The sequence below is a fragment of the Petromyzon marinus genome, chromosome 59 (assembly GCF_048934315.1).
Source record: "Petromyzon marinus isolate PM22_M1 ecotype Great Lakes invasive population chromosome 59, UKy_Petmar_22M1.pri1.0, whole genome shotgun sequence".
Classification (NCBI taxonomy): Eukaryota; Metazoa; Chordata; class Hyperoartia; order Petromyzontiformes; family Petromyzontidae; genus Petromyzon; species Petromyzon marinus.
Genome location: NC_133725.1, coordinates 10,162,412 through 10,190,301, shown reverse-complemented (window position 1 = coordinate 10,190,301; position 27,890 = coordinate 10,162,412). Strand labels below are relative to the sequence as shown.

General features: G+C 44.9%; 1 protein-coding gene across 1 annotated transcript in view; it reads left to right on the top strand.

The window, feature by feature from the left end:
* The first annotated feature begins 1,875 nt into the window (after nt 1-1,875).
* The window catches only part of LOC116955428 (beta-1,4-galactosyltransferase 2-like), a 79,849-nt gene continuing 53,834 nt past the window's right edge, over nt 1,876-27,890 (top strand). The window contains exon 1 of the mRNA XM_076053106.1: nt 1,876-3,077. The gene's annotated coding sequence lies outside the window, so the exon portion shown is untranslated. The remainder of the gene's footprint in view (nt 3,078-27,890) is intronic.

Here is a 27,890-nt window from a genome sequence, read left to right as displayed (position 1 = left end):
TTGATGCGACGTTTCTTATGGGATTTAATAAGCGACAACATTTTGACCCCAAACCGAGAGGATTCTGGGATGTTTGTGGTTTTTAGTCATAACTCTGGAAGGAAACGTCGCAGACCCATCAAAGTGGTACTCGTACTGCTCGCAACACGGATAGCTACGGGCCCCGTTCAGACGGACGAGTTCATCCATGGTCGGAACAGAGGTAGGGGAGAGAGACAGCTGCGAGGCGCTGTTATACTCCATGCTAAAGTTGAGGGTAATAATCCACCCATTTTTTCGCCATATAGCATTGTGATATATCACGACTTATTGTTGGTAGCTTAGCTGATTGGAGAATATATAGAGTTTATTGATAACATTGAGGTAATTTATATTTTAGTTTTTATTGGTTCACTATATAGTATTCATTATATATTGTAATGTATACCCAGTTACTGTGAATAGCTCAGATGTGTAGGCCTTGACTTCAACATAGCCATTTCTGTGACCAGTCACAAGCTAATCACTCAGTTATTTCAATGCTAAATTCGCCTAGTTATTTCAATTCTAAATTATCCTGCTTGATTTGTACTAGGTGCCTCTGTGAATGTGTATGCTCTGACTTTAACATAGCTATTTCTGTGACCAGTTACAAGCCAATCACTCAGCTATTTCAATGCTAAATTCTATGCTAATTCCTTTGTCAAGGAGTGCCTCTGCGGATGTGTATGCTTTAACTTAGCTATTTCAATGCTAAATTCTATGCTAATTCCTTTGTCAAGGGGTGCCTCTGCGGATGTGTATGCTTTAACTTTAACATAGCCATTTCTGTGACCAGTCACAATCACTCAGCCATTTCAATGCTAAATTCTATGCTAATTCCTTTGTCAAGGCGCTTTGTTTCTTCTCACACAGCTTAAAGGTCGCGATCTGAGCGTGGCTTTTTCACTCCAGCGCTGTCCTCCAGACAGTCTCGTCCCTTCACCTGATGAAGGCCGCTTGTGTTGTGGCCGAAACGTCGTGAGAATATTATTGTGTTATTTTATTTTATCAATTTATTATTATATTCTCATTTTACGTGACTTTACCGAAAGAACCAAAGAAGATGAATCCTTGCAGTCACGAAAGCTTTTAATCGAAAGTTGTATATCTCTCAAGGACGCAGACTCAGCTAAGCAGCATAAGCACAAGCTGCAGGGTTGACGTAAGCAGAGCCAGGGTCACCAAAAGTTTGCGTTAGCCTAGACATAGTTAAGTCAAAAAGCTCATGTATTCTGTGGTACTATTAAAGTAACGTTAAAGTTCGGGATTCAATGACAAAGTGGGGTAACATGGTCAATCATCACACCCACTCCCATTGGCAACCAGTCAATCATCACCCGTCTATTAAGTCATTATGAAATATTATTTCCATATTTTTATAATTTCTATACAACTTGACCCGAAGCATATGACAATCAGAATTTTCCTAAGTAAAAAGGAATGCTCTAACCTCCAGCCATAGGCAAATAATAAGCAGAGTTAATATAAGGTTAGAGAGGAAAACAAGAAGCCACAGCAACAGCATGCCGGGGCTTAGGAGTGCCAGTCAGTTATATAAATAATAATTACCAGGGTCAGAGGTCACAGACCAAGTGCTGAAGCAGGCAGACGAAAACCAGAACTGACTCCAAGGTTGACACTCCCCCACCACAGTCAGACGAAATTAATGAGGAACCTTGAGATGCACGGCATGTGTAGACCGGATAAAGTCGCAGCCCTGAAGAAGGGCGGGAGAGACACCGCCGGGTGTCTTTGCTAAAGTTGGCAGTTGCACGATAATGGGGCAGAGAGTGGGGGCCAGAGAGTATGGGGCACAGACTGAGAGAAACAGCGAGCAGGAATATGGGCGAGCAGAGAAGAGATGCTTGGAATGCCGCATGTCAGCGGAAACACCAGGCAAAGTTAATATATCAATTCACAATACCTTATTTCATCCATAACATTCATGTTGGCGCTATTCACCGTGAACTATACTAAGCTTACACAAACATAAACTGCATGACTTGGGCGATGTTAAACCCAGGGTCGGAGAGGAAGGGAGATCCCGGCCGTCTTTGTCTCCCCGCAGCGCAGGGTAGGAGTGTGTATACGCTCGGGAAAACATGAGTCAAACACCACAACGGGAAGCTAACACAGACCTTGGGTTACATACAGAATCATAACTGTGGAACTGTGATGAAATGAAATGTTAACTTAAAACTTTTTAACCATTCCCTTGTGTGTTGGGGACATAATGCAGGGAGGGAAGCTTGCCCTCTCGCGCCGGCAGACAGAGGGGCAGACAGAGCGATGCCTTCGAGACAATTTGTAACGTCTGGTTGTTTTACTTTTTGATGGTTTATCGACAGCGGAATATGCCGTGGGTGATGCACACAAGGACACACACTGAGACACGCACGGACACACACACATACGGACAGATCATGACACAGCAAAATCGAAAGAAGCCCCGCCTTGTGGGCAGGATCCAAGTGAAGGGATTTTTGGCATAAAAAGAGGACCCTGCAGCATTGAAACCTCAGTTCGACCAGTTCGGTCGGAACTCGGGGGAGTTCGGCCGGCTCACTGGAGCCGGCCCATCGGGGCTCAGTTCGTCCGGAACTCAGCTGAGTTTGGTCGGCTCATCGGAGCCGGCCCCTCGGGGCGCAGGAGCGAGCTGCGACCGGCGGGTCAGCTCGACTCTGCTACGACTTCGTCATCAGTAAGGCCTAAAAGCAGTTCGGCTCATCAGCCAGAGGGGCTTCTACCAGCCCGGCATCTGCCAGCAGGGCAAAGGGCGCCGTCAGCCACAGAGCGTCATCAGCCACAGAGCGCCGTCAACCAGAGAGCGTCGTCAGCCACAGAGCGCCGTCAGCCACGGAGCGTCGTCAGCCGCAGAGCGCGCTGTCAGCCACAGAGCGCCATCAGCCACAGAGCGCCGTCAGCCACAGAGCGCCATCAGCCACGGAGCGCCGACAGCCACAGAGCACCGTCAACCACAGAGCGTCATCAGCCACCAGAGAGCAGCGCAGACATCCAGCAGTGAAGAGAGTCTGCTGCCTTCGCCTCCCCGTGTGGTGCGTGTTCAAGCTGCACCAGGAGTTGGCCGCCTGCCAACTCTCCCCCCCCAGCCGTGGACCGAGGCTGGCTGCCGTGTGTAGGAGTGCCGGCTATACGTATGATGCACCCCCACGCACTCTCACCGCTCTAAAGGGAGCGAGTATACTTTTCTTACAAGGGATGCCAACGTCGGCATTTATTAACGCAAGAAGACCAACCACACTCACACATGAACCTATAAAAAATAACTCAACGATACGATGATGCGCTATGCCCCCCACTACACAACCAATCTGACGTTCGCTTGACCTAAAGACTCAACTTCAAACACTGACTATTCAAAACAATCCATATCACTCAAACATACACGGGTCCTTAACCAGAAGCCAATACTCAAGTCCATATGCCATCAGTGGCTGTGAAGGCATCACAACGAGACCGAGTGAACACTCCATCGTTTATAAGTATATTCATAATTTTCCTCTTTAATATTTTCTTTTGGACTGTACTTCTAATTGCATAAGTTACCAACCGATCCATCAATACGAATTAACCCTTGGCACCTTTGCCACGGAGCTACGCTCCCAGGGAGGAATCGTGCTAAACCGATTTTTTGATCATACAATCTTGTTCACGAATTAATGAATCTCCCATGAGATAAAACGTCCCGCCGCACACCCTCACACTAAGCCATTTCGGTAATCTTATAATCTGTCTGGTGGATTTGTTGTTACATTTATGCCTTTGAAAATAATAACTGTTTGATTGTCTTTTTATATGAAGATGGCTGCATGTTAATCAATCGCCTGTGGTACTGTGCTGACGATTTCAAGCATAATAATCATTCATGTTATAATGCGTTAAGGTCTTGTGTAGAGTAGCGTTTGCATGTTCTAATGACTCTCTCTCTCTCACGAACAACAATCACTTTATGTGGGATCCATGTGCCATGTCAAAGTGAAATCGTACAGTCGTTGATGATACTGTGTTGATACCGCGTTGAAGTTCCGAGATTGAGAGTTCACATACTATATTATAGTTAAGGTTTAATTAGAAAATGAATTGATTAATACAGAAATGGTCGTGTGAATCTTTCCTGAAATTTTTGCATAAGATCTGTATCCTGCGATGAGATATGAACCTGGGAACCTAAAATATAAACACACTAATTCACTCAGTAATGTTAAAGCGAGAATGATATGAACTTGGGACCTAAAACATAAACACACTAAATCCACTCAATAAACGTTAAAGCGAGCATCATTGTACTATACTGATCGATAATACGAGGGAAGACAACGAAGCCAAAGTTGACACTAGCATAACTGCATACGATTGATTGCATTATCCCGATTGATAACACCACCTCGTCAACGAGGCGGGGCCTGATGATCATAAAGGCTATCATTACCATAACCACACCCATTCGTATAAATTAATACGATTACCTGTCGAATTAGCATAATTTATACGCATAAATACACAAATAAACATAAATTCGGATTAATTATGCACATTTCAAATTTCATTTAATTTTCATTATTGTTAATCAATTTTCACACACCCACATATACAGCGGCGAGGGGCGCTCAGCGTCGGCGTCGTCGCTCCCCCGTGGTAGCGTCACGGCAGTGGGCACGGCCCCAACGGAGCGGCTCTGCTGCGGCGGCACCACACCACACACATCGACTCACACGCACACATGGACATAGACACACGCATTATTATAGTTAAAATAAGTAACTTAATTTTCAATTAGTAGTTGTCTACACACACACCACGCACACACATTGACTAACACACACATCGACTTACGCACACATCGACAGTATGCACTGCTATCACTTCAGCAGTGCATACCGACTGTGGTGGTACCTGCTTTAATTACAGCAGTGCAAGCCGACTGTGGTGGTTCCTGGTATCACTACAGCAGTGCCTACTGACTGTGGTGTAACCGGCTATTATTACAGCAGTGCATACTGTGGTGGTACCTGCTATCACTACAGCAGTGCATACCGACTGTGATGGTACCTGGTATGATTACAGCAGTGCATATTGACTGTGGTGGTACCTGCTATGATTACAGCAGTGAATACTGACTGTGGTGGTACCTGCTTTCACGAAAGCAGTGCATACTGACTGTGGTGGTGGCTGCTATGACTACAGCAGTGCATACCGACTTTGGTACCTGCTTTCACTACAGCAGTGCATTCCGACTTTGGTGGTACCTGCTTTCACTACAGCAGTGCATACTGACTGTGATGGTACCTGCTATGATAACAGCAGTGCATACTGTGGTGGTACCTGGTTTTGCTACAGCAGTGCATACTGACTGTGGTGGTACCTGCTATGATTACAGCAGAGCATACTGTGGTGGTAGCTGCTATCACTACAGCAGTGCATACTGTGGTGTAACCTACTATGATTACCGCAGTGCATACCAACAGTGGTGGTACCTGCTATGATTACAGCAGCGCATACTGTGGCGCTACCTGCTATAACAGTAGTACATGCTGACTCTATAGCAGTATCGACTGTATAGCACAAACCACGAACCTGACAGAGTGGCGTCGTGAGGCCTAGTCCCGCGCAGAGCCCCCGGCCTTGCCTAGATTGCCCAGCCGGCAGGCTGGGGGCTGGGCCGCTACCCCCCCCCCCACCATCCCCTGGGCCATGCAACAAAAATACTATCTATTATAGTAGTAACTGTATGCATCGGGGTGGGGGGGGGGAAGAAGAGGACATCACACAGTGAAAAATGTACCTCAGCGTTGTGTTTTTTTGTAGCATTTTTAACGCGAAACAAAATTTCCCCTTCACCCCCACCGAACGTGTGTGAATTGGCATGGTCCGTCCCCCCCCCCACCAAAAATGTGCGAGTTGGTGTGAAATAAACAAAAAACGCTAATTAAATTAATTGAAAGGTGACGGACGTGAAAAAGTAATCACGCTTGCCAACCGCGGGGGCTTATGGCGTGCTACCTGGCTCATTTTTTTACGTAAACCCCACCGTTTGAGAGCCAAATCATTCGCAAGCGCGTGAACACACACAGACATACAGACAAAAAAGACATTTATATATAAGATGGGCAGTGAAACGCTTCTAGGCAACGTTGAGGACTGGACACTCGCTGCTACTCCGTCGGGTGTCGTGTCGGGACAGTCCCTTTCTCTGAAATTTTTATGCTCGTCCACTGGGGCCATTGCTCTGGTGAACAGTATATTTGTGCTCGTGGCGTTTGCAGCATTTTGTAACGTACGTTGAATGAAGGCCAAAAAACTGGATATGGATTAGGCCCATAACTTATACTAAAGTCGTAACTGAAGTCAGAGTGTGAAATTTTTGCATTTACACAAAAGCATGATCATTTATTTATGAATTTCAAATAATGAGCACAATGCAGAAATAGTTACTTCAGAGCGGCATCACTTCATTTTATTATTTATTCAATAAATTACTCCCGAGAATGTTTTCACAAGCGTGCTGTTATCTGTCACGTGAGTGTGTGGTTCCTAACCCTGCAAAATCCAGGAGGGCCGATTCCACGACGAGTTTGCATTCCTGATCTTGCACATTTCGACTAAGCTCGTCTCTCCACCAGCTGTCATCATTCCTACCCAAGGGGAGGGAAAAGAAAAAAATCAGCCAAGCGCTAACATCTGGAGAAACCCTCAAGGGGTTGTAGATAAATACATTGAAAGGATTTCACTTCACTGTCTGTGACACTATCACTCACCACGCTCAAGTAGGGGTCGGATCTCGAGAACAATCGCATTGCCACGGTACGTTGCTGCTGCTGCTGGTTCTAAACACAAACCTAACGACTCTCGCTGCCCCTACTTGTTGCGTGATAATTCAAAGAGGACAGGGGTGGCGGCGCGGTGTCCAAGGTGCTGAAGCGTAGCACCGAAACATTCGTGGTCAGAGGTTATTGCAGCGGGATAATGTTATGGACTATGATGTTGCTGAAAAATAGCCACCGCTCGCTCACATTTTCCAAATAATAATACAGGGACTTCTCTACTTATGAACATTCGATTTGCGACTTTCAGAGATACGAACAAACCTGACCCATTCGGACCGAGAGTTGTAAGTTCAACCACCACACAAAAGATGGCGGTGGTAACATCTTAATCTGCAGAACGTGAAGAACCAGTGGCATCTATATCTACAGGAGATTATACAACTTTTAAAGCCATTTCCCTATTTAGTGTACATGTAGTACAGCATGTTTGGATTTGATAGAAGTAAAGTTGGACTTGCAAACAAATCTACTTACGAACAGACCTCTGGAACCTAACTCGTTTGTAAGTAGAGCAGCCCAGTAATGTGTGTGTTTATGTTGAACTTATCTATGTGACCTATTTGCCAGTATCTAAAATGATAAAAATAAGAATAGGTTTTATACCCTTTCTGGCAATAAAACAGGTGTTAAGATGTTCAAAGAGACACCTTTAATGCCAAAGGGTATAAAACATATATATATATTTTTTCCAACATTTTTGATACAGTGAAACCTTGGATTGTGAGCATAATTCGTTCCGGAAACGTGCTCGTAATCCAAAGCACTAGTATATTAAAAGTGAATTTCCCCATAAGAATAATGGAAACTCAGATGATTCGTTCCACAACCCAAAAATACTGTATTCATATAAAAATGACTAATACAAAGTAGCTTTTTATATTTTTATTATTTAAATTTTACATAAAGTAATCAAATGTATTAATTACATTTAATCATGGGTGGTATGAGGGACACGAGAGAGAGGAGAGGAGGAGGGTTATTGTGTAGGACGACTTTCACTTGCAGTACAGATACTAAAGAACAGTCACTACACTTGGACACACAATTAAAAAAATGCTTTACGCACACAGACGTGGTCACAACACTATACTGTAGTAAACAGTATACGCTCGCACGGATGTTGACTATACGATTGAGGCACGCCGACTGAGACCGAGCATGGGAGATGATTACCCACAATCCCGCAGCGAGAGAGAGAGAGAGAAGAACCATTGGCTCAGTTGTGATCACGTGACGCTCGGCAGACAAAGTGTATACTGCATGTACTGCTCGTATTGCAAGACATCGCTCGTTTATCAAATTCTGATTTATTTAAAATTTTTGCTCGTCTTGCAAAACACTCGCAGACCAAGTTACTCGCAATCCAAGGTTTCACTGTACTGCCAAAAAGGCATCCCATAGATATAACTGCTCGACCCGAGCAAAAAGTGCTCTGATACTTGCATTGTCTTTGTACTGTTCACCTTTTGGCGTTCTCTAGTCTAACAGTGGTGGTGAGACAAGGCCATAAAGAAGGCTGTCTCTGGTGTAGGCCAATACGTTTCAAAGACAATGCGTATATTATTCTCAGAGGATGCTTGTGTGCATGTTTTGCCATAAGTACAGCGAGGGAAAAAAGTATTTGATCCCCTGCTGATTTTGTACGTTTGCCCACTGACAAAGAAATTATCAGTCTATAATTTTAATTGTAGGTTTATTTGAACAGTGAGAGACAGAATAACATAAAAAAAATCCAGAAAAACGCATGTCAAAAATGTTATAAATTGATTTGCATTTTAATGAGGGAAATAAGTAATTGACCCCCTCTCAATCAAAAAGATTTCTGGCTCCCAGGTGTCTTTTATACAGGTAACAAGCTGATATTAGGAGCACAATCTTAAAGGGAGTGCTCATAATCTCAGCTTGTTACCTGTATAAAATACACCTGTCGACAGAAGCAATTAATCAATACGATTCCAAACTCTCCACCATGGCCAAGACCAAAGAGCTCTCCAAGGATGTCAGGGACAAGATTGTAGACCTACACAAGGCTGGAATGGGCTACAATACCATTATCAAGCAGCTTGGTGAGAAGGTGACAACAGTTGGTGCGATTGTTCGCAAATGGAAGAAACACAAAGGAACTGTCAATCTCCCTTGGCCTGGGGCTCCATGCAAGATCTCACCTCGTGGAGTTGCAATGATAATGAGAACGCTGAGGAATCAGCCCAGAACTACACGGGAGGAGCTTGTCAATGATCTCAAGGCAGCTGGGACCATAGTCACCAAGAAAACAATTGGTAACACACTACGCCGTGAAGGACTGAAATCCTGCAGCACCCGAAAGGTCCCCCTGCTCAAGAAAGCACATATACATGCCCGTCTGAAGTTTGCCAATGAACATCTGAATGATTCAGAGGACAACTGGGTGAAAGTGTTGTGGTCAGATGAGATCAAAATGGAGCTCTTTGGCATCAACTCATCTCGCCGTGTTTGGAGGAGGAGGAATGCTGCCTATGACCCCAAGAACACCATCCCCACCGTCAAACATGGAGGTGGAAAGATTATGCTTTGGGGGTGTTTTTCTGCTAAGGGGACAGGACAACTTCACCGCATCAAAGGGACGATGCACGGGGCCATGTACCGTCAAATCTTGGGTGAGAACCTCCTTCCCTCAGCCAGGGCATTGAAAATGGGTCGTGGATGGGTATTCCAGCATGACAATGACCCAAAACACACGGCCAAGGCAACAAAGGAGTGGCTCAAGAAGAAGCACATTAAGGTCCTGGAGTGGCCTTGCCAGTCTCCAGATCTTAATCCCATAGAAAATATGTGGAGGGAGCTGAAGGTTCGAGTTGCCAAACATCAGCCCCGAACCTTAATGACTTGGAGAAGATCTGCAAAGAAGAGTGGGTCAAAATCCCTCCTGAGATGTGTGCAAACCTGGTGGCCAACTACAAAAAACGTCTGACCTCTGTGATTGCCAACAACGGTTTTGCCACCAAGTACTAAGTCATGTTTTGCAGAGGGATCAAATACTTATTTCCCTCATTAAAATGCAAATCAATTTATAACATTTTTGACATGCGTTTTTCTGGATTTTTGTTGTTGTTATTATGTCTCTCACTGTTCAAATAAACCTATAAAGCCACGTAGATAGAAAAAGAATAAAAAAAATATCACGTTTCGATTGCAACACAAGCAATCGTCTTCAGGTTAGAGAGAGAGAAAGCTGCTGAGACAAGGTCTTATATAGGCCTGAGCTGGGTGCATCAAGGTAGGTGGGGGGAGCTCGAAATGGTCCATGAATACGATTGTTAGAAGTATTTTAGTCATTCGTTTTCGTTAATTGCATAATCTTGCCAATGAATTAATTGATAACTACTTTTGCCTTCGGGGCAGGTTTCTTTATTGCTGTTCGTATAAATATCGTCACAATTTTTAAGGACTTTTTCCTATCACCGTGTGCGTTACTCTGAGGAATTAACCGATTGTTCTGTTACCCAGTTTGACAAACGTGATCATTGAGGGTTAAATGTACGGATCAATGAGGAGGACATCTCCAGGAGTACTGTGTTGACGTTCCAAGCATAAGAGTTCACATATTAGAGTGTTATGATTTTGTTTAGAGATTAAAGTTGCTTAACACAGAAGAGCCCGAGTGGTGCTTTCCAAAGTTCATGCGTAATAATCTTAATAATAAGATCTGTATCCTGCGATGAAATCTGAATTTGGAGACCTGACATAAAAACACTAAGACATAATTAGTAAATGTTGATAATACGACGTAGACAACGAAGCCGAGCCGAATTATCATACATGCATACATTAGCATAATTACATACAATTACACATCCATATTTAGCATCATTTATACATAACTACATACATTGACATAATTCTATTTTCTTTTTTAGTTTTCAAGACCCCGTGTCTCACTCACTCAGCCACCCACTCAGCCACTTACTCAACCACTCACTTGTCTATGGGGCACAGCTCGCTCGGCGCCACCACCGCCGCATCTCCGTAGTCGAGCAGCAGCACCTGCACTTGGAGACCGGGCGGTGCGACAAACCGCACGCAGCCGTGTCACGTTAGTCAGTCAAGTCAATAAAGTTAGTTAATCAGTCAGTCGTCTGAGTGAGAAGCCCAGGTGGAGTGTCGGCAAGAAGCGTGGCGATTCACAACTCGCAACGGGCTCCTCCCTCCATCCACCCCTCTCCTCCCTCCCAGATTTTAGGAACAATCACAACTCGTGGGTCATGCTTCGAAGGAAAATAATGAAGTCTCTCGCTTTTACCGTCTCGTTTGCAGTCTCTTTCGGTTTCTGCTCTCAAACGTAATGTAATCATGAAATAAAGTTTTGAACCTTGGTAAAGTTGTTTCTCTAGTCCATGCCCACTCCCCACTGCTCCAACATTAAGCTAAACATGTATCAATTCCCTCTACCCATAAGCCTCACTATTCAATAGCGAAGCTACACTTACTACAGAGAGACACACAAACAACGCAAAACACCCTCTCTGTATTTGCCCAAGAGCCACAAGTGGTCATTGTAGGTTTTGGCCGAGTGACAGGAGGCCCCACCTAGTCCAGAGCGAAGACAAAGGGGTGTGAGGCACCCCCTATGAAAAGGCAGCTCAGATGAAGAGCGAGCAGGAGCAGAAACAGCAGCAGTGAGTGAAGGATGATCTCTAAGATGCCAGCACAGAATTGATTTACTTCACTAAATATTATCTTCAGAGTTTAGTGAATACCCTGCACATCACAGACTAGGTTGTGGCCCCGTGCCTGCCTCACGTTGTGTGCGGCGGCGATCCCGGGTCAGGACAGCAGCACGCAGATGCAGCTGCCCTGAGACCGAGCAGCAGACACGGGCACTGGTGAGGAAGCGGGAGACTCGGAGAAAGCCAGCCCAGACTCTCACCTCCTGTGACTCAGCGCCAGTCTCGAGCTGCGACCCTGGGTAATGCATTGTAAACGGCGTCACAGCTGTTCAGACTATGTCGTACGGTAGTGGCCTAGTGCCTTTTAACACGTAGTAGTGCTTTCATGACGTAATACCATCCAAAAGAGGTTTATGATGGATTGGATCGCGTAAAAATTAATGTGTCATCAAACCCGCCATCCCCACCCGACACAGCCAATTAGTAAGATTTGTTACGTAAACAACTTTATGAAGATTGATGTTGTAATTACTGTCGAAACGTCACGGTACTTGTGTGTACTGAACTTGTAAATAATTAGCACGTTTTGTTTACGTAACAAACCTGACTAATTGGCTGTGTTGGGTGAGGATGGCGGGTTTAACGACACATTTAAATTTACGCGATCAATTTATTGTTTTATTCTCATTCTACGTGACTTTACCGAAAGAACCAAATAAGATGAATCCTTGCAGTCACGAAAGCTTTAAATCGAAATTTAAATCCAAAATAATAAACTTATCTTATGGACAATACTGGAGCGAAAGCCTCCTACGTTATAAACCCTGCACCATACTTCACCCTGGCAGACTCTGCAATGCGATGGGTACCCACTGTTGCATTGACACATGGAAATCAGAAACGTGGACAACAAATTAAAACGGAGAGTGCAAGAAAAGAGACAGCTGTTCACAGCGGCGTGGAAAGATGGGATTCTTGAAATTACACTGAGACACAAAGGTACATAGTAGATTAGACAACATGGGCAAATTAGAGACACACATTTGAGCTTTACGCAGCAGTGATGATAATCATGATGATAAAAACAGAGATGCACGCTTGGAACAAGGATAAGACAGAGCGAGGATAAGGTGTGAATTGTAGGGGGGAACGCAAGTTGGACAAATCGCATTGAGCTCTAATGCAGCAGCGGATAGAGCAGAGCGAAGATTGTGAAAGCGTAGAGAGAAATGCCTGCTGGGAAAGATGCAGAAGAGGAAAGTGTGGATTAGATGACAAACCCACATTAGAGAGGCATCGTTTTTTGGTTATTATCTATCAGCGGATAGATCATGGCTGATGAAGATAACGGATGAGTGACTTGGGTCCTGCCCTGGTGTCGCCCAATTTCTCCACGCAACGTCATCGGCCAAAGTCCGTTAAGTCACAATGGCTAAAGGAGGCTAATATACAGTTCTCTCGATTACCCAATTTACGGATTAACCGCGCACCTGAGATTTTGATTTGCCCTTAAGCCAAAATTAATAATCTAAAAACATTTCTACATTGTTATTTTGGTTGGGGTAGTATGGGTTTCTCGCCTCAGCTCCACCTCTGAAATTGTCATCTGGATCTACGTCTTCCTCGCTCTCTGACTTGCTGCTCTCTTCTCAAGACGGCTGCTCTCTCTCCGGAGGTATGGGTACGGGAAGCTCATGGCAGTGTGGCACCGGGCGATGAATGAAGGAAGGTCAGGATACGTGATAGCAGGTGCATTCTTACCAGTCCGACATTTAGAAGGGTCCACCATGCAGAAGTATCAGTTGCTTGAGTGGTCAGTGGGTTCCCACCAAATTATTTGGATAGCGAACTTCATGGCTCTCTTTTCCCCTCTGTAACCATCCTACAAAAATACATTTATTTCACCCATGACTAACGGCATGATAGAACCACCGACTGCAGGCTACGAGCGGATTCTACTCATGAGATTGCTCACTGCTTCTGGGCATGTAAACATCCTGAGTGTCTACGCCCCAACACTCTACTCACCTCCGGAGATTCATGACCAATTCTATGAAGAGCTTCACAATATTATTCGCAAAATCCCCAGCTCTGAGCATATGTTTCTGTTGGAAGACTTCAATGCAAGGGTTGGGGCTGACCACGACGCGTGGCCTGCATGCCTTGGCTATCATGGCATTGGAAGATGAATGCCAGTGGCCAAAGACTACTGGAGATATGTTCATACCACAATCTCTGTATCACAAACTCATTCTTTCTCACAAAACCATGCCATAAAGTATCATGGAGACATCCAAGGTGTCTTAATTGGCACCAACTGGACCTCGTCATCACCCGATGAGCCCTCCTCAAGTCGGTACTTATCACACGCAGCTACCACAGTGCAGTCTGTGACACCGATCACTCGCTGGTATCCAGCAAGGTCAGACTACGCCCAAAAAAGATACACGGACTCAAACAAAAGCGCTACCTACGCATCAACTCTGCCAAGACATCCCTCCCAGAGCTCACTCAATGATTCCAACATAGCCTTGAGCAGTCCCTACACGACACACCAGATGGAAGCGTGGAGACAAAGTGGGCATACATCAGATACGCCATCTTTAATGCAGCCATCAATACCTTCGGCAAGCAGACAAGGCGGAACACAGGCTGGCGTGAGGAACACCTGGCTATATTGGAACCCATCCTCCAAGCCAAACGCATGGCGCTCCTGAAGTACAAGCAAGTCCCAAGTACAGAATCATTAAGGGCTCTGAAAGCTGCTTGCAGTGCAGCTCAAACGACCGCCAGACGCTGCGCCAACAACTACTAGTGAATCTCAGTAGTAGGATCCAACTCGCCTCTGACACTGGCAATATCCGTGCCATGTATGAAGACATCAAGACAGCCTTTGGTCCAAACATCAGGAGGACTGCACCCCTTAAATCCAGCACAGGGGCCATCATCACTGATAAACAAGAGCAAATGGCCAGGTGGGTAGAACACTACTCAGAGCTCTACTCACGAGACAACAGTGTGTCAGAAGCTGCCCTTGCTGCTGTAAAGCCCATACCAACGATACACGAACTGGACAATGTTCCAACCTTGAAGGAACTTGACAAGGCCATCAACTCACTAGCCAGCGGCAAGTCACCGGGACAGGACGGCATCACACAGGGGTGCGTGCTTGCCCCAACACTATTTGGCATCTTTTTCTCACTTATGCTCACACATGCCTTTGGGACAGCAGAAGAGGGAGTCTTTCTTCATACAAGATCTGATGGCAAACTCTTCAACCTTGGCCGTCTCAGATCCAAAACCAAAGTCCGCAAAGTCCTCATCAGAGAACTCCTATTCGTTGATGATGCTGCGCTGACAGCTCACACAGAACAAGGTTTGCAGACACTCATCGACCACCTTGCCAATGCCAGCAACAATTTTGGCCTGACAATCAGTCTGAAAAAGAACAATGTCATGGGCCAGGATATCAGATACACCCCTTCCATAAACATTGGCAGCTACACCCTGGAAGTCGTTCAGGACTTCACCTACTTGGGTTCTACCATCACCTACAATTTGTCCCTTGTCACAGAGATTGACAAGCGCATTGGGAAGGCGTCAACAGCTATGTTCAGGTTGACTAAAAGAGTGTGGGAGAACAAATCCCTAACGCTCAACACCAAAGTACAAGTGTACTGCGTCATTAGCACCCTCCTCTATGGGTCTGAGTCCTGGACAACATACGCCCATCAAGAACATCGATTAAACACATTCCACCTCCGATGTCTCAGGCGCATCCTCGATATCAGATGGCAAGATCGCATTCCCAACACCTCAGTTCTCAACTTGGCCAACATTCCCAGCATGTATTCTCAACTCAGTCATAGGGGCCTGAGATGGCTTGGACACGTGTGCCACATGCAGGATGGCAGAATACCCAAGGATGTCTTGTACGGCGAGCTGGCATCAGGCACACGGGTCACTGGTCGCCCGGTCCTGCGCTTCAAAGATGTATGTAAACGGGACATGAAGAGCTGTGACATCAAATGACTGGGAGAAAACTGCCGGCGACCGACTCAGCTGGCAGCAGGCTGTAAAAACAGGCCTCAGGAGAGGCGAGGAGAAAAGACACACTGCTTGGCAGACCAAGAGGGAGCGACGTAAAGAAAAAGCAACAAACACCTCTGGAACTGCCACCGCATTAACTTGCAATTGCTGTGGCAAGGATTGTCACTCAAGGATTGGCCTACTAAGTCATTCTAGGCACTGCAAAACCTACAGCTGACCTTGTAAGGCGCAAAAAAGAATTGTCTCTCGAGACACAAAGGCCTATGATGCTATGATAATGTGTAAGAGATTCTCGTAACATTTTAAAATCTGATATATTTTTTCAATAACATGGAAAATTGTGAAAAATATATATATATTTTAATTTTAAAATTTATTACGTAAAATTCCGAGCAACTATTGTCCACCTTACCTTCCAGAGTTTTTTTTGCATTGCTCACAGGCGAAATTAGGTGCCCAGGCTTTGTCTTGAAACCCGAAAGGCATGTCGAAATATGCCTTGTAGGCCTCACACATCTTAATAGATGCTTCTACTGAGTACTTTTTCGCTCGTCTTGATAAATTGGCTGCAGACATAGCAAAATGCATTTGCCGGATGCTTGCAGCCTCTTGATGCCATCTCAGAAAATGCAGATATGTATCCACTTAGGCAGCTGGACTAAACTGAACTGGTGGGCTGAAGTTCCCTGTATTTATACTACTATTTATATTAATGGAAAGTTCTAGAATGTTCTAGAAGTTACTCCAAGTTTTTCTCAGCACTGAATCTATCAGGAATGTTCTGGAAAATATGGTTAATTTCAAAATATCAATGTCCTGGTCACAAAAGCAAAGGTTGTGAGGAATAATAGCCATTTTCTGTATTTTGAGGCATAATCAATTAGAAATAGCACTGACTACCCAGGAACAGAAAAAAATGTTACACAGTATAGTGAACGCACCACCTTAGGATGGCCACCCTTTTTGAAACGCAAAAATATATACGCACGTTATGTGTGCGTGTGGAACCAACGGCACTCTCGCTGGCGCCGACACTCTCATGGTTGCGCCAGGCTCTAACCGCTGCTTTGGGTGGTGGTTGTTAAGTGAGCACGATGCTCGGTGTCGGTGGTGCTCGTGCGCGATGGTCCCGTTGTCAGACAGCGCTTGCAGCTCGTCCGCTGGTCACCACGCATCACCCCCCTTTGACACCAGGCACGTTTCATCCTCGACCTTTACAGGAGTGTGCTCGGCTTCCAAGTCCGCACGCTCATGGCGAGTCGTTAGCAGCTGCTGCTGGTCCTGTGCGATGCTAACTTGGTCGATGCTTGGTGTTCTCCGCCCTTTCTCCAGGTTGCTCGTCACTCTTGTCTCGGTTCTCAGCTGGGGCGCTGGGTTGGTGTGTGTGTCAAACACACAGCGCTATCGCCAGTGCCGACACTTTTTCCCTTGGCTGCAGCTGCTTTCATCGCGCGCTCTCTCTCCCTCTTGCTTCAGCTGCTGGTGGGAGCTGATACTCAATGTAGAATAAAACTTTTAGCGATACTTCGTCTGTCAGTGCCGAACTCGCACTCAGCAACACATTGCTCCTCTGCAAGCCTCGTCATCCATGGTCGACTTGCATCATTTCTGCTCGTCGTTATATTCGAAAATCTCCCACCTCGGCTCGCCTCCTCACAAAGGACCGGAATCCTCTTTGATGTTTCTCTCATCCTGTGGGGAGAGGTGTTTGTCCCTCGGTATAGCCGACTGGTTTTACTATACCTCTTGCCATAATTAATCTGGAAGGGGGTTGGTGGTTCCTTTTGGCTCTTTTTTTGGAGTCCATTTGGAATTTCGCGCAGAATCTCTGCACCAGGGTTTTATTAAAATGTTTTTTTGTTGTTGTGTAGTGTTGTAAGGACGAGCAGACTTCTTTAGGAGGCACACTCTGTTTATTGTATTATTTCCTTATACAACGCTTAACACGCACAGAGGGATATTCGGTCCCCTCACCCGATACCCTAGGGAGGTACAGCCTCCGGACCTGGCGGGACTCTCACGTCTACCGCTAACCTCCTTGATACCTAAGGAGGTACAACCTCTGGACTTGGCGGGACTCACACATCTACCGCTATCCTAGTCCTCCGGCTAGGACCTAGGGGAGGCTATCTGACCCACCGCTGGCCTGGTGGGTCCTGACCACTGGATATGCCGAGCCTTAGCCCTTAGAAGGGCTGAAAGGCTGGTCCAGGGTCCTAGCTAGGCTTCAGCCCAGTCTTCTATATTCGTGCAGGGAGAGAACTCCCCGAGGTCCGTTGGGTCACCCGTCTTATACCCCTTCGTGGCCAGGTAGAACCAATCATACATTCCCACGTGGAACCGTCTGATTGGTTCGCACCAAACCCTGGCCACGATCCGTTTCACCTCGACTGACCCCAACCGTTGTACCCAGGGGTAATGCTGCACTGCCCTGGTGGCAACGCAGGTTACGCAACAGCGCGTAGTTAACACCTCTACATCACCCCCTCCTTCGGAAGCTCCAGCCGTCCCGGCTGCAACAATGGGAAACTCCGAAATTACCAACGGTAGAAGAATTGTGAGTGTGCCTCACGAACAACAAGAACAATTAAACCCCTATAAATACCCCCCTTAACAACATAACGTATGTACAAGGCACTAGACATGCCAAAAAAACATTATAACAACCTTCTTTGGTTCTTTCGGTAAAGTCACGTAGAATGAGAATAAAATAATAAATTGATAAAATAAAATAACACAATAATATTCTCACGACGTTTCGGCCACAACACAAGCGGCCTTCATCAGGTGAAGGGAGCGAGACTGTCTGGTAGGACAGCGCTGGAGTGAGAGAGCCACGTTCAGATCACGGCTTTTAAGCTGTGTGAGAGGAACAAAGAGCCTTGACGAAGGAATTAGCATAAAATTTAGCATTGAAATGGCTGAATGATTAGCTTGTGATTGGTCACAGAAATAGCTATGTTAAAAGTTAAAGCATACACATCCGCAGAGGCACCCATTGTTAAAAGGAATTAGCATAGAATTTAGCATTGAAATAGCTAAATTAAGGCATTCGCTTGTAACTGCTACAGAAATAGTTACGTTGAAGTCAGAGCATACACATTCACCGAGGCACTTAGTACAAATCAAAACAGGAGAATTTAGCATTGAAATAACTAGGCGAATTTAGCATTGAAATAACTGGGTGATTTGCTAGTGACTGGTCACAGAAATGACTACACATCTGAGCTATTCACAGTACTATATAGTGAACCAATAAAAACTAAAATATAAATTACCTTCATGTTATCAATAAACTCTATATTCTCCAATCAGCTAAGCTACCAACCATAAGTCGTTATATATCACAATGCTATATGGCGAAAAAATGGGTGGATTCTTACCCTCAAATTTCCGTACCACGGATAGCTACGGGCCCCGTTCAGACGGACGAGTTCGTCCATGGTCGGAACAGAGGAGGAGGAGAGAGACAGCTGCGAAGCCCTAGTATACTCCATGTTGTAAACCATACCATTAACCGTGGTGTGAGAGGTATTAAGAGGCAATGCTGGCGAAAGAGCTGCGGTCTGAAGGTCATCGTAAAATTACAATTAATTAAGAACAGAAATGATTTAACACATCTTTCCAGTGGTTACTAAGCCTGAATCCATCTTCTCGGTTGAAATTGTCTCTGTGCTTGTATATGTGAATGGCCTCATGAACGAATCTCTCATGGTAGCCAGTTGGTTTGCAAAGAACCTCCGTCTTGGAGAAGTCAATGTCATGTGAGCCCACTGAATTGTAACAGTGATCTGCCACGGCAGAGGAGTTCGTCTTACCGTGTTTCAAGTCTGCTTTATGTTCGCGGATGCGGTCCGAGATATGTCTTTTGGTTTCTCCAATGTAGCTACTGCCACAGAGGCACTTTAGTTTGTAAACGCCCGGGTACTGTATGTCTGGAAGAGCATCTTTTACAGATGGAACTAAATCACGGATTTTGTGTACTGTGTTGAATCGGACCTGGATCTTGTGTTTATTCAGGATTTTGGAGATCTTTTTAGTGACCCCTGCAATGTAGGGTAAGGTGATGGTTTTGAGTGGCTCCACAAGAGGATCCTTCTTCATGACTGGAGTGATGGCTTTGCGGATTGTGTAGTCGGAGTAGCCATTAGCCCTGAGAGCCTGGTGTACGTGCTTGAGTTCACTGGTAATGTGTTCCTGGTCGGAAATGCATTGGGCTCTATGGTATAGAGTCTGGATGAGGCAGTTCTTCTGGGATGGATGGTGGTGGGAATCCGGTTTCAAGTAAGCATCTGTATGGGTAGCTTTCCTGTAGACAGAGTGGCTCATTGAACCATCATGTCTCCTTTTAATTAAGACATCCAGAAAGGGTAGTTTGCCATCTTTTTCGACCTCCATGGTAAATCTGATGGCTGGGTGTATGGAATTGATGTGGTCGCGGAATTGGTCTAGAGCAGGCTGGCCATGTGGCCAGATGACAAAGGTGTCATCAACGTACCTCTTCCATAAGGTCGGGCGTAGAGTGGCAGTCTGGATGGCGTCAGTTTCAAATTTTTCCATGAATACGTTGGCTACAACCGGAGATAGGGGGGAGCCCATTGGGGTGCCCTCAGTTTGTTTGTAGAAAGTTCCATTCCAGGTGAAGTATGTGTTGGTTAAGCAATGTCTCACCAGGGGGGGTACATCAGTATGCAGTCCTTGATGAACCAGGTCTTCAATGATAGCGATGGTGTCAGGTACCGGGACTTTGGTGAACAAGGACACCACATCAAAACTGACAAGCAGGTCGTTTGGGGACAGGGAAATGTCTTTGATTGTCGATACCAGGTGAGTAGAATTTAGTACCGCAGAGGTGGTTTTTCCAGTGAAAGGTTGCAGTATATCAGCCAGAAAACGTGCCAGTTTGTAGGTGGGGGAGCTGATAGTCGAGACGATGGGACGAAGGGGTGTATCTTCTTTGTGTATCTTTGGAAGGCCATATAATCTTGGTGGTCTGGCAGCAGAGGGTTTCAACAAGAACTGTTTGTTCTCATCAATTAATGCTGTTGAATCAGAGATAAATTTGTTCGTTTTGGTGACCAGGCTGTTGGTGGGATCTCTTTTTATTTTTGTATAGCTGCCATCGTTGAGTAGTTCTTGAATTTTGTTGTTATATTCTGTTTTGTCCATGATGACAGTGGCATTGCCTTTGTCGGCTGAGAGAACGACAATATCATCCCTCTTTTTTAATTGAGATAATTCAAAACGTTCGTCTTTGCTGATGTTGCTAGGTGGCAACTTAGCGTTTTTGAGGGTTGCAGCGATTTCAGATCTTGCTACGTCTGCAGAGATGTGACTCAAGCCCTTGAGTGCAACGTCGACATGGGCAATGATATCATTAACCGGTAAGTGTCTCGGTGTGACAGCAAAGTTTAGACCTTTAGCTAAAACGGATTTCAGACCGTCAGAAATGGAACTGTTACTGCGATTAATTACGACTTTGTTGACGTCTATCTTTTCGGTGTGTGGATCCGATTTTTTGCTGGAGAGGTGATTGAATTTGGAAATCAAATTGTCCCTACATTTGTTCGACATAGTGGCAGCCGAAGAGGTAGTCATATTGTCTACATGTTCCCAATCCGATGTAGACATTGTTGCTGTCAATTTTAAGTGTGATTTGTAGAGTGTCTTGTCTAACTGATCGAGTTCGGTGCGTGTAAGTCTGATTTTTTCCGAGATAAGAGCGAAGCTAGTTCTAGCTAGAATTCGTTTTGCATTGAGAGAAGTTGCAACAGCAGAGGTTAGTGTAAATGCGGTTGGTATTACATTAGAGTCGCGGCATCTCTTCAGAAAGGTGAGAGACTCGATTAGTTGAGCCTTCTTATCCCGAAGTCTGTTGAATGATCTTAAGGATGTGTGGAATCCCTCCCCGTAGAGGCGGTTAAATTTCGATTTAAAGCTTTCGTGACTGCAATGATTCATCTTCTTTGGTTCTTTCGGTAAAGTCACGTAGAATGAGAATAAAATAATAAATTGATAAAATAAAATAACACAATAATATTCTCACGACGTTTCGGCCACAACACAAGCGGCCTTCATCAGGCGAAGGGAGCGAGACTGTCTGGTAGGACAGCGCTGGAGTGAGAGAGCCACGTTCAGATCACGGCTTTTAAGCTGTGTGAGAGGAACAAAGAGCCTTGACGAAGGAATTAGCATAAAATTTAGCATTGAAATGGCTGAATGATTAGCTTGTGACTGGTCACAGAAATAGCTATGTTAAAAGTTAAAGCATACACATCCGCAGAGGCACCCATTGTTAAAAGGAATTAGCATAGAATTTAGCATTGAAATAGCTAAATTAAGGCATTCGCTTGTAACTGCTACAGAAATAGTTACGTTGAAGTCAGAGCATACACATTCACCGAGGCACTTAGTACAAATCAAAACAGGAGAATTTAGCATTGAAATAACTAGGCGAATTTAGCATTGAAATAACTGGGTGATTTGCTAGTGACTGGTCACAGAAATGACTACACATCTGAGCTATTCACAGTACTATATAGTGAACCAATAAAAACTAAAATATAAATTACCTTCATGTTATCAATAAACTCTATATTCTCCAATCAGCTAAGCTACCAACCATAAGTCGTTATATATCACAATGCTATATGGCGAAAAAATGGGTGGATTCTTACCCTCAAATTTCCGTACCACGGATAGCTACGGGCCCCGTTCAGACGGACGAGTTCGTCCATGGTCGGAACAGAGGAGGGGGAGAGAGACAGCTGCGAAGCCCTAGTATACTCCATGTTGTAAACCATACCATTAACCGTGGTGTGAGAGGTATTAAGAGGCAATGCTGGCGAAAGAGCTGCGGTCTGAAGGTCATCGTAAAATTACAATTAATTAAGAACAGAAATGATTTAACACATCTTTCCAGTGGTTACTAAGCCTGAATCCATCTTCTCGGTTGAAATTGTCTCTGTGCTTGTATATGTGAATGGCCTCATGAACGAATCTCTCATGGTAGCCAGTTGGTTTGCAAAGAACCTCCGTCTTGGAGAAGTCAATGTCATGTGAGCCCACTGAATTGTAACAGTGATCTGCCACGGCAGAGGAGTTCGTCTTACCGTGTTTCAAGTCTGCTTTATGTTCGCGGATGCGGTCCGAGATATGTCTTTTGGTTTCTCCAATGTAGCTACTGCCACAGAGGCACTTTAGTTTGTAAACGCCCGGGTACTGTATGTCTGGAAGAGCATCTTTTACAGATGGAACTAAATCACGGATTTTGTGTACTGTGTTGAATCGGACCTGGATCTTGTGTTTATTCAGGATTTTGGAGATCTTTTTAGTGACCCCTGCAATGTAGGGTAAGGTGATGGTTTTGAGTGGCTCCACAAGAGGATCCTTCTTCATGACTGGAGTGATGGCTTTGCGGATTGTGTAGTCGGAGTAGCCATTAGCCCTGAGAGCCTGGTGTACGTGCTTGAGTTCACTGGTAATGTGTTCCTGGTCGGAAATGCATTGGGCTCTATGGTATAGAGTCTTGATGAGGCAGTTCTTCTGGGATGGATGGTGGTGGAAATCCGGTTTCAAGTAAGCATCTGTATGGGTAGCTTTCCTGTAGACAGAGTGGCTCATTGAACCATCATGTCTCCTTTTAATTAAGACATCCAGAAAGGGTAGTTTGCCATCTTTTTCGACCTCCATGGTAAATCTGATGGCTGGGTGTATGGAATTGATGTGGTCGCGGAATTGGTCTAGAGCAGGCTGGCCATGTGGCCAGATGACAAAGGTGTCATCAACGTACCTCTTCCATAAGGTCGGGCGTAGAGTGGCAGTCTGGATGGCGTCAGTTTCAAATTTTTCCATGAATACGTTGGCTACAACCGGAGATAGGGGGGAGCCCATTGGGGTGCCCTCAGTTTGTTTGTAGAAAGTTCCATTCCAGATGAAGTATGTGTTGGTTAAGCAATGTCTCACCAGGGGGGGTACATCAGTATGCAGTCCTTGATGAACCAGGTCTTCAATGATAGCGATGGTGTCAGGTACCGGGACTTTGGTGAACAAGGACACCACATCAAAACTGACAAGCAGGTCGTTTGGGGACAGGGAAATGTCTTTGATTGTCGATACCAGGTGAGTAGAATTTAGTACCGCAGAGGTGGTTTTTCCAGTGAAAGGTCGCAGTATATCAGCCAGAAAACGTGCCAGTTTGTAGGTGGGGGAGCTGATAGTCGAGACGATGGGACGAAGGGGTGTATCTTCTTTGTGTATCTTTGGAAGGCCATATAATCTTGGTGGTCTGGCAGCAGAGGGTTTCAACAAGAACTGTTTGTTCTCATCAATTAATGCTGTTGAATCAGAGATAATTTTGTTCGTTTTGGTGACCAGGCTGTTGGTGGGATCTCTTTTTATTTTTGTATAGCTGCCATCGTTGAGTAGTTCTTGAATTTTGTTGTTATATTCTGTTTTGTCCATGATGACAGTGGCATTGCCTTTGTCGGCTGAGAGAACGACAATATCATCCCTCTTTTTTAATTGAGATAATTCAAAACGTTCGTCTTTGCTGATGTTGCTAGGTGGCAACTTAGCGTTTTTGAGGGTTGCAGCGATTTCAGATCTTGCTACGTCTGCAGAGATGTGACTCAAGCCCTTGAGTGCAACGTCGACATGGGCAATGATATCATTAACCGGTAAGTGTCTCGGTGTGACAGCAAAGTTTAGACCTTTAGCTAAAACGGATTTCAGACCATCAGAAATGGAACTGTTACTGCGATTAATTACGACTTTGTTGACGTCTATCTTTTCGGTGTGTGGATCCGATTTTTTGCTGGAGAGGTGATTGAATTTGGAAATCAAATTGTCCCTACATTTGTTCGAAATAGTGGCAGCCGAAGAGGTAGTCATATTGTCTACATGTTCCCAATCCGATGTAGACATTGTTGCTGTCAATTTTAAGTGTGATTTGTAGAGTGTCTTGTCTAACTGATCGAGTTCGGTGCGTGTAAGTCTGATTTTTTCCGAGATAAGAGCGAAGCTAGTTCTAGCTAGAATTCGTTTTGCATTGAGAGAAGTTGCAACAGCAGAGGTTAGTGTAAATGCGGTTGGTATTACCTTAGAGTCGCGGCATCTCTTCAGAAAGGTGAGAGACTCGATTAGTTGAGCCTTCTTATCCCGAAGTCTGTTGAATGATCTTAAGGATGTGTGGAATCCCTCCCCGTAGAGGCGGTTAAATTTCGATTTAAAGCTTTCGTGACTGCAATGATTCATCTTCTTTGGTTCTTTCGGTAAAGTCACGTAGAATGAGAATAAAATAATAAATTGATAAAATAAAATAACACAATAATATTCTCACGACGTTTCGGCCACAACACAAGCGGCCTTCATCAGGTGAAGGGAGCGAGACTGTCTGGTAGGACAGCGCTGGAGTGAGAGAGCCACGTTCAGATCACGGCTTTTAAGCTGTGTGAGAGGAACAAAGAGCCTTGATGAAGGAATTAGCATAAAATTTAGCATTGAAATGGCTGAATGATTAGCTTGTGACTGGTCACAGAAATAGCTATGTTAAAAGTTAAAGCATACACATCCGCAGAGGCACCCATTGTTAAAAGGAATTAGCATAGAATTTAGCATTGAAATAGCTAAATTAAGGCATTCGCTTGTAACTGCTACAGAAATAGTTACGTTGAAGTCAGAGCATACACATTCACCGAGGCACTTAGTACAAATCAAAACAGGAGAATTTAGCATTGAAATAACTAGGCGAATTTAGCATTGAAATAACTGGGTGATTTGCTAGTGACTGGTCACAGCAATGACTACACATCTGAGCTATTCACAGTACTATATAGTGAACCAATAAAAACTAAAATATAAATTACCTTCATGTTATCAATAAACTCTATATTCTCCAATCAGCTAAGCTACCAACCATAAGTCGTTATATATCACAATGCTATATGGCGAAAAAATGGGTGGATTCTTACCCTCAAATTTCCGTACCACGGATAGCTACGGGCCCCGTTCAGACGGACGAGTTCGTCCATGGTCGGAACAGAGGAGGGGGAGAGAGACAGCTGCGAAGCCCTAGTATACTCCATGTTGTAAACCATACCATTAACCGTGGTGTGAGAGGTATTAAGAGGCAATGCTGGCGAAAGAGCTGCGGTCTGAAGGTCATCGTAAAATTACAATTAATTAAGAACAGAAATGATTTAACACATCTTTCCAGTGGTTACTAAGCCTGAATCCATCTTCTCGGTTGAAATTGTCTCTGTGCTTGTATATGTGAATGGCCTCATGAACGAATCTCTCATGGTAGCCAGTTGGTTTGCAAAGAACCTCCGTCTTGGAGAAGTCAATGTCATGTGAGCCCACTGAATTGTAACAGTGATCTGCCACGGCAGAGGAGTTCGTCTTACCGTGTTTCAAGTCTGCTTTATGTTCGCGGATGCGGTCCGAGATATGTCTTTTGGTTTCTCCAATGTAGCTACTGCCACAGAGGCACTTTAGTTTGTAAATGCCCGGGTACTGTATGTCTGGAAGAGCATCTTTTACAGATGGAACTAAATCACGGATTTTGTGTACTGTGTTGAATCGGACCTGGATCTTGTGTTTATTCAGGATTTTGGAGATCTTTTTAGTGACCCCTGCAATGTAGGGTAAGGTGATGGTTTTGAGTGGCTCCACAAGAGGATCCTTCTTCATGACTGGAGTGATGGCTTTGCGGATTGTGTAGTCGGAGTAGCCATTAGCCCTGAGAGCCTGGTGTACGTGCTTGAGTTCACTGGTAATGTGTTCCTGGTCGGAAATGCATTGGGCTCTATGGTATAGAGTCTTGATGAGGCAGTTCTTCTGGGATGGATGGTGGTGGGAATCCGGTTTCAAGTAAGCATCTGTATGGGTAGCTTTCCTGTAGACAGAGTGGCTCATTGAACCATCATGTCTCCTTTTAATTAAGACATCCAGAAAGGGTAGTTTGCCATCTTTTTCGACCTCCATGGTAAATCTGATGGCTGGGTGTATGGAATTGATGTGGTCGCGGAATTGGTCTAGAGCAGGCTGGCCATGTGGCCAGATGACAAAGGTGTCATCAACGTACCTCTTCCATAAGGTCGGGCGTAGAGTGGCAGTCTGGATGGCGTCAGTTTCAAATTTTTCCATGAATACGTTGGCTACAACCGGAGATAGGGGGGAGCCCATTGGGGTGCCCTCAGTTTGTTTGTAGAAAGTTCCATTCCAGGTGAAGTATGTGTTGGTTAAGCAATGTCTCACCAGGGGGGGTACATCAGTATGCAGTCCTTGATGAACCAGGTCTTCAATGATAGCGATGGTGTCAGGTACCGGGACTTTGGTGAACAAGGACACCACATCAAAACTGACAAGCAGGTCGTTTGGGGACAGGGAAATGTCTTTGATTGTCGATACCAGGTGAGTAGAATTTAGTACCGCAGAGGTGGTTTTTCCAGTGAAAGGTCGCAGTATATCAGCCAGAAAACGTGCCAGTTTGTAGGTGGGGGAGCTGATAGTCGAGACGATGGGACGAAGGGGTGTATCTTCTTTGTGTATCTTTGGAAGGCCATATAATCTTGGTGGTCTGGCAGCAGAGGGTTTCAACAAGAACTGTTTGTTCTCATCAATTAATGCTGTTGAATCAGAGATAATTTTGTTCGTTTTGGTGACCAGGCTGTTGGTGGGATCTCTTTTTATTTTTGTATAGCTGCCATCGTTGAGTAGTTCTTGAATTTTGTTGTTATATTCTGTTTTGTCCATGATGACAGTGGCATTGCCTTTGTCGGCTGAGAGAACGACAATATGATCCCTCTTTTTTAATTGAGATAATTCAAAACGTTCGTCTTTGCTGATGTTGCTAGGTGGCAACTTAGCGTTTTTGAGGGTTGCAGCGATTTCAGATCTTGCTACGTCTGCAGAGATGTGACTCAAGCCCTTGAGTGCAACGTCGACATGGGCAATGATATCATTAACCGGTAAGTGTCTCGGTGTGACAGCAAAGTTTAGACCTTTAGCTAAAACGGATTTCAGACCGTCAGAAATGGAACTGTTACTGCGATTAATTACGACTTTGTTGACGTCTATCTTTTCGGTGTGTGGATCCGATTTTTTGCTGGAGAGGTGATTGAATTTGGAAATCAAATTGTCCCTACATTTGTTCGACATAGTGGCAGCCGAAGAGGTAGTCATATTGTCTACATGTTCCCAATCCGATGTAGACATTGTTGCTGTCAATTTTAAGTGTGATTTGTAGAGTGTCTTGTCTAACTGATCGAGTTCGGTGCGTGTAAGTCTGATTTTTTCCGAGATAAGAGCGAAGCTAGTTCTAGCT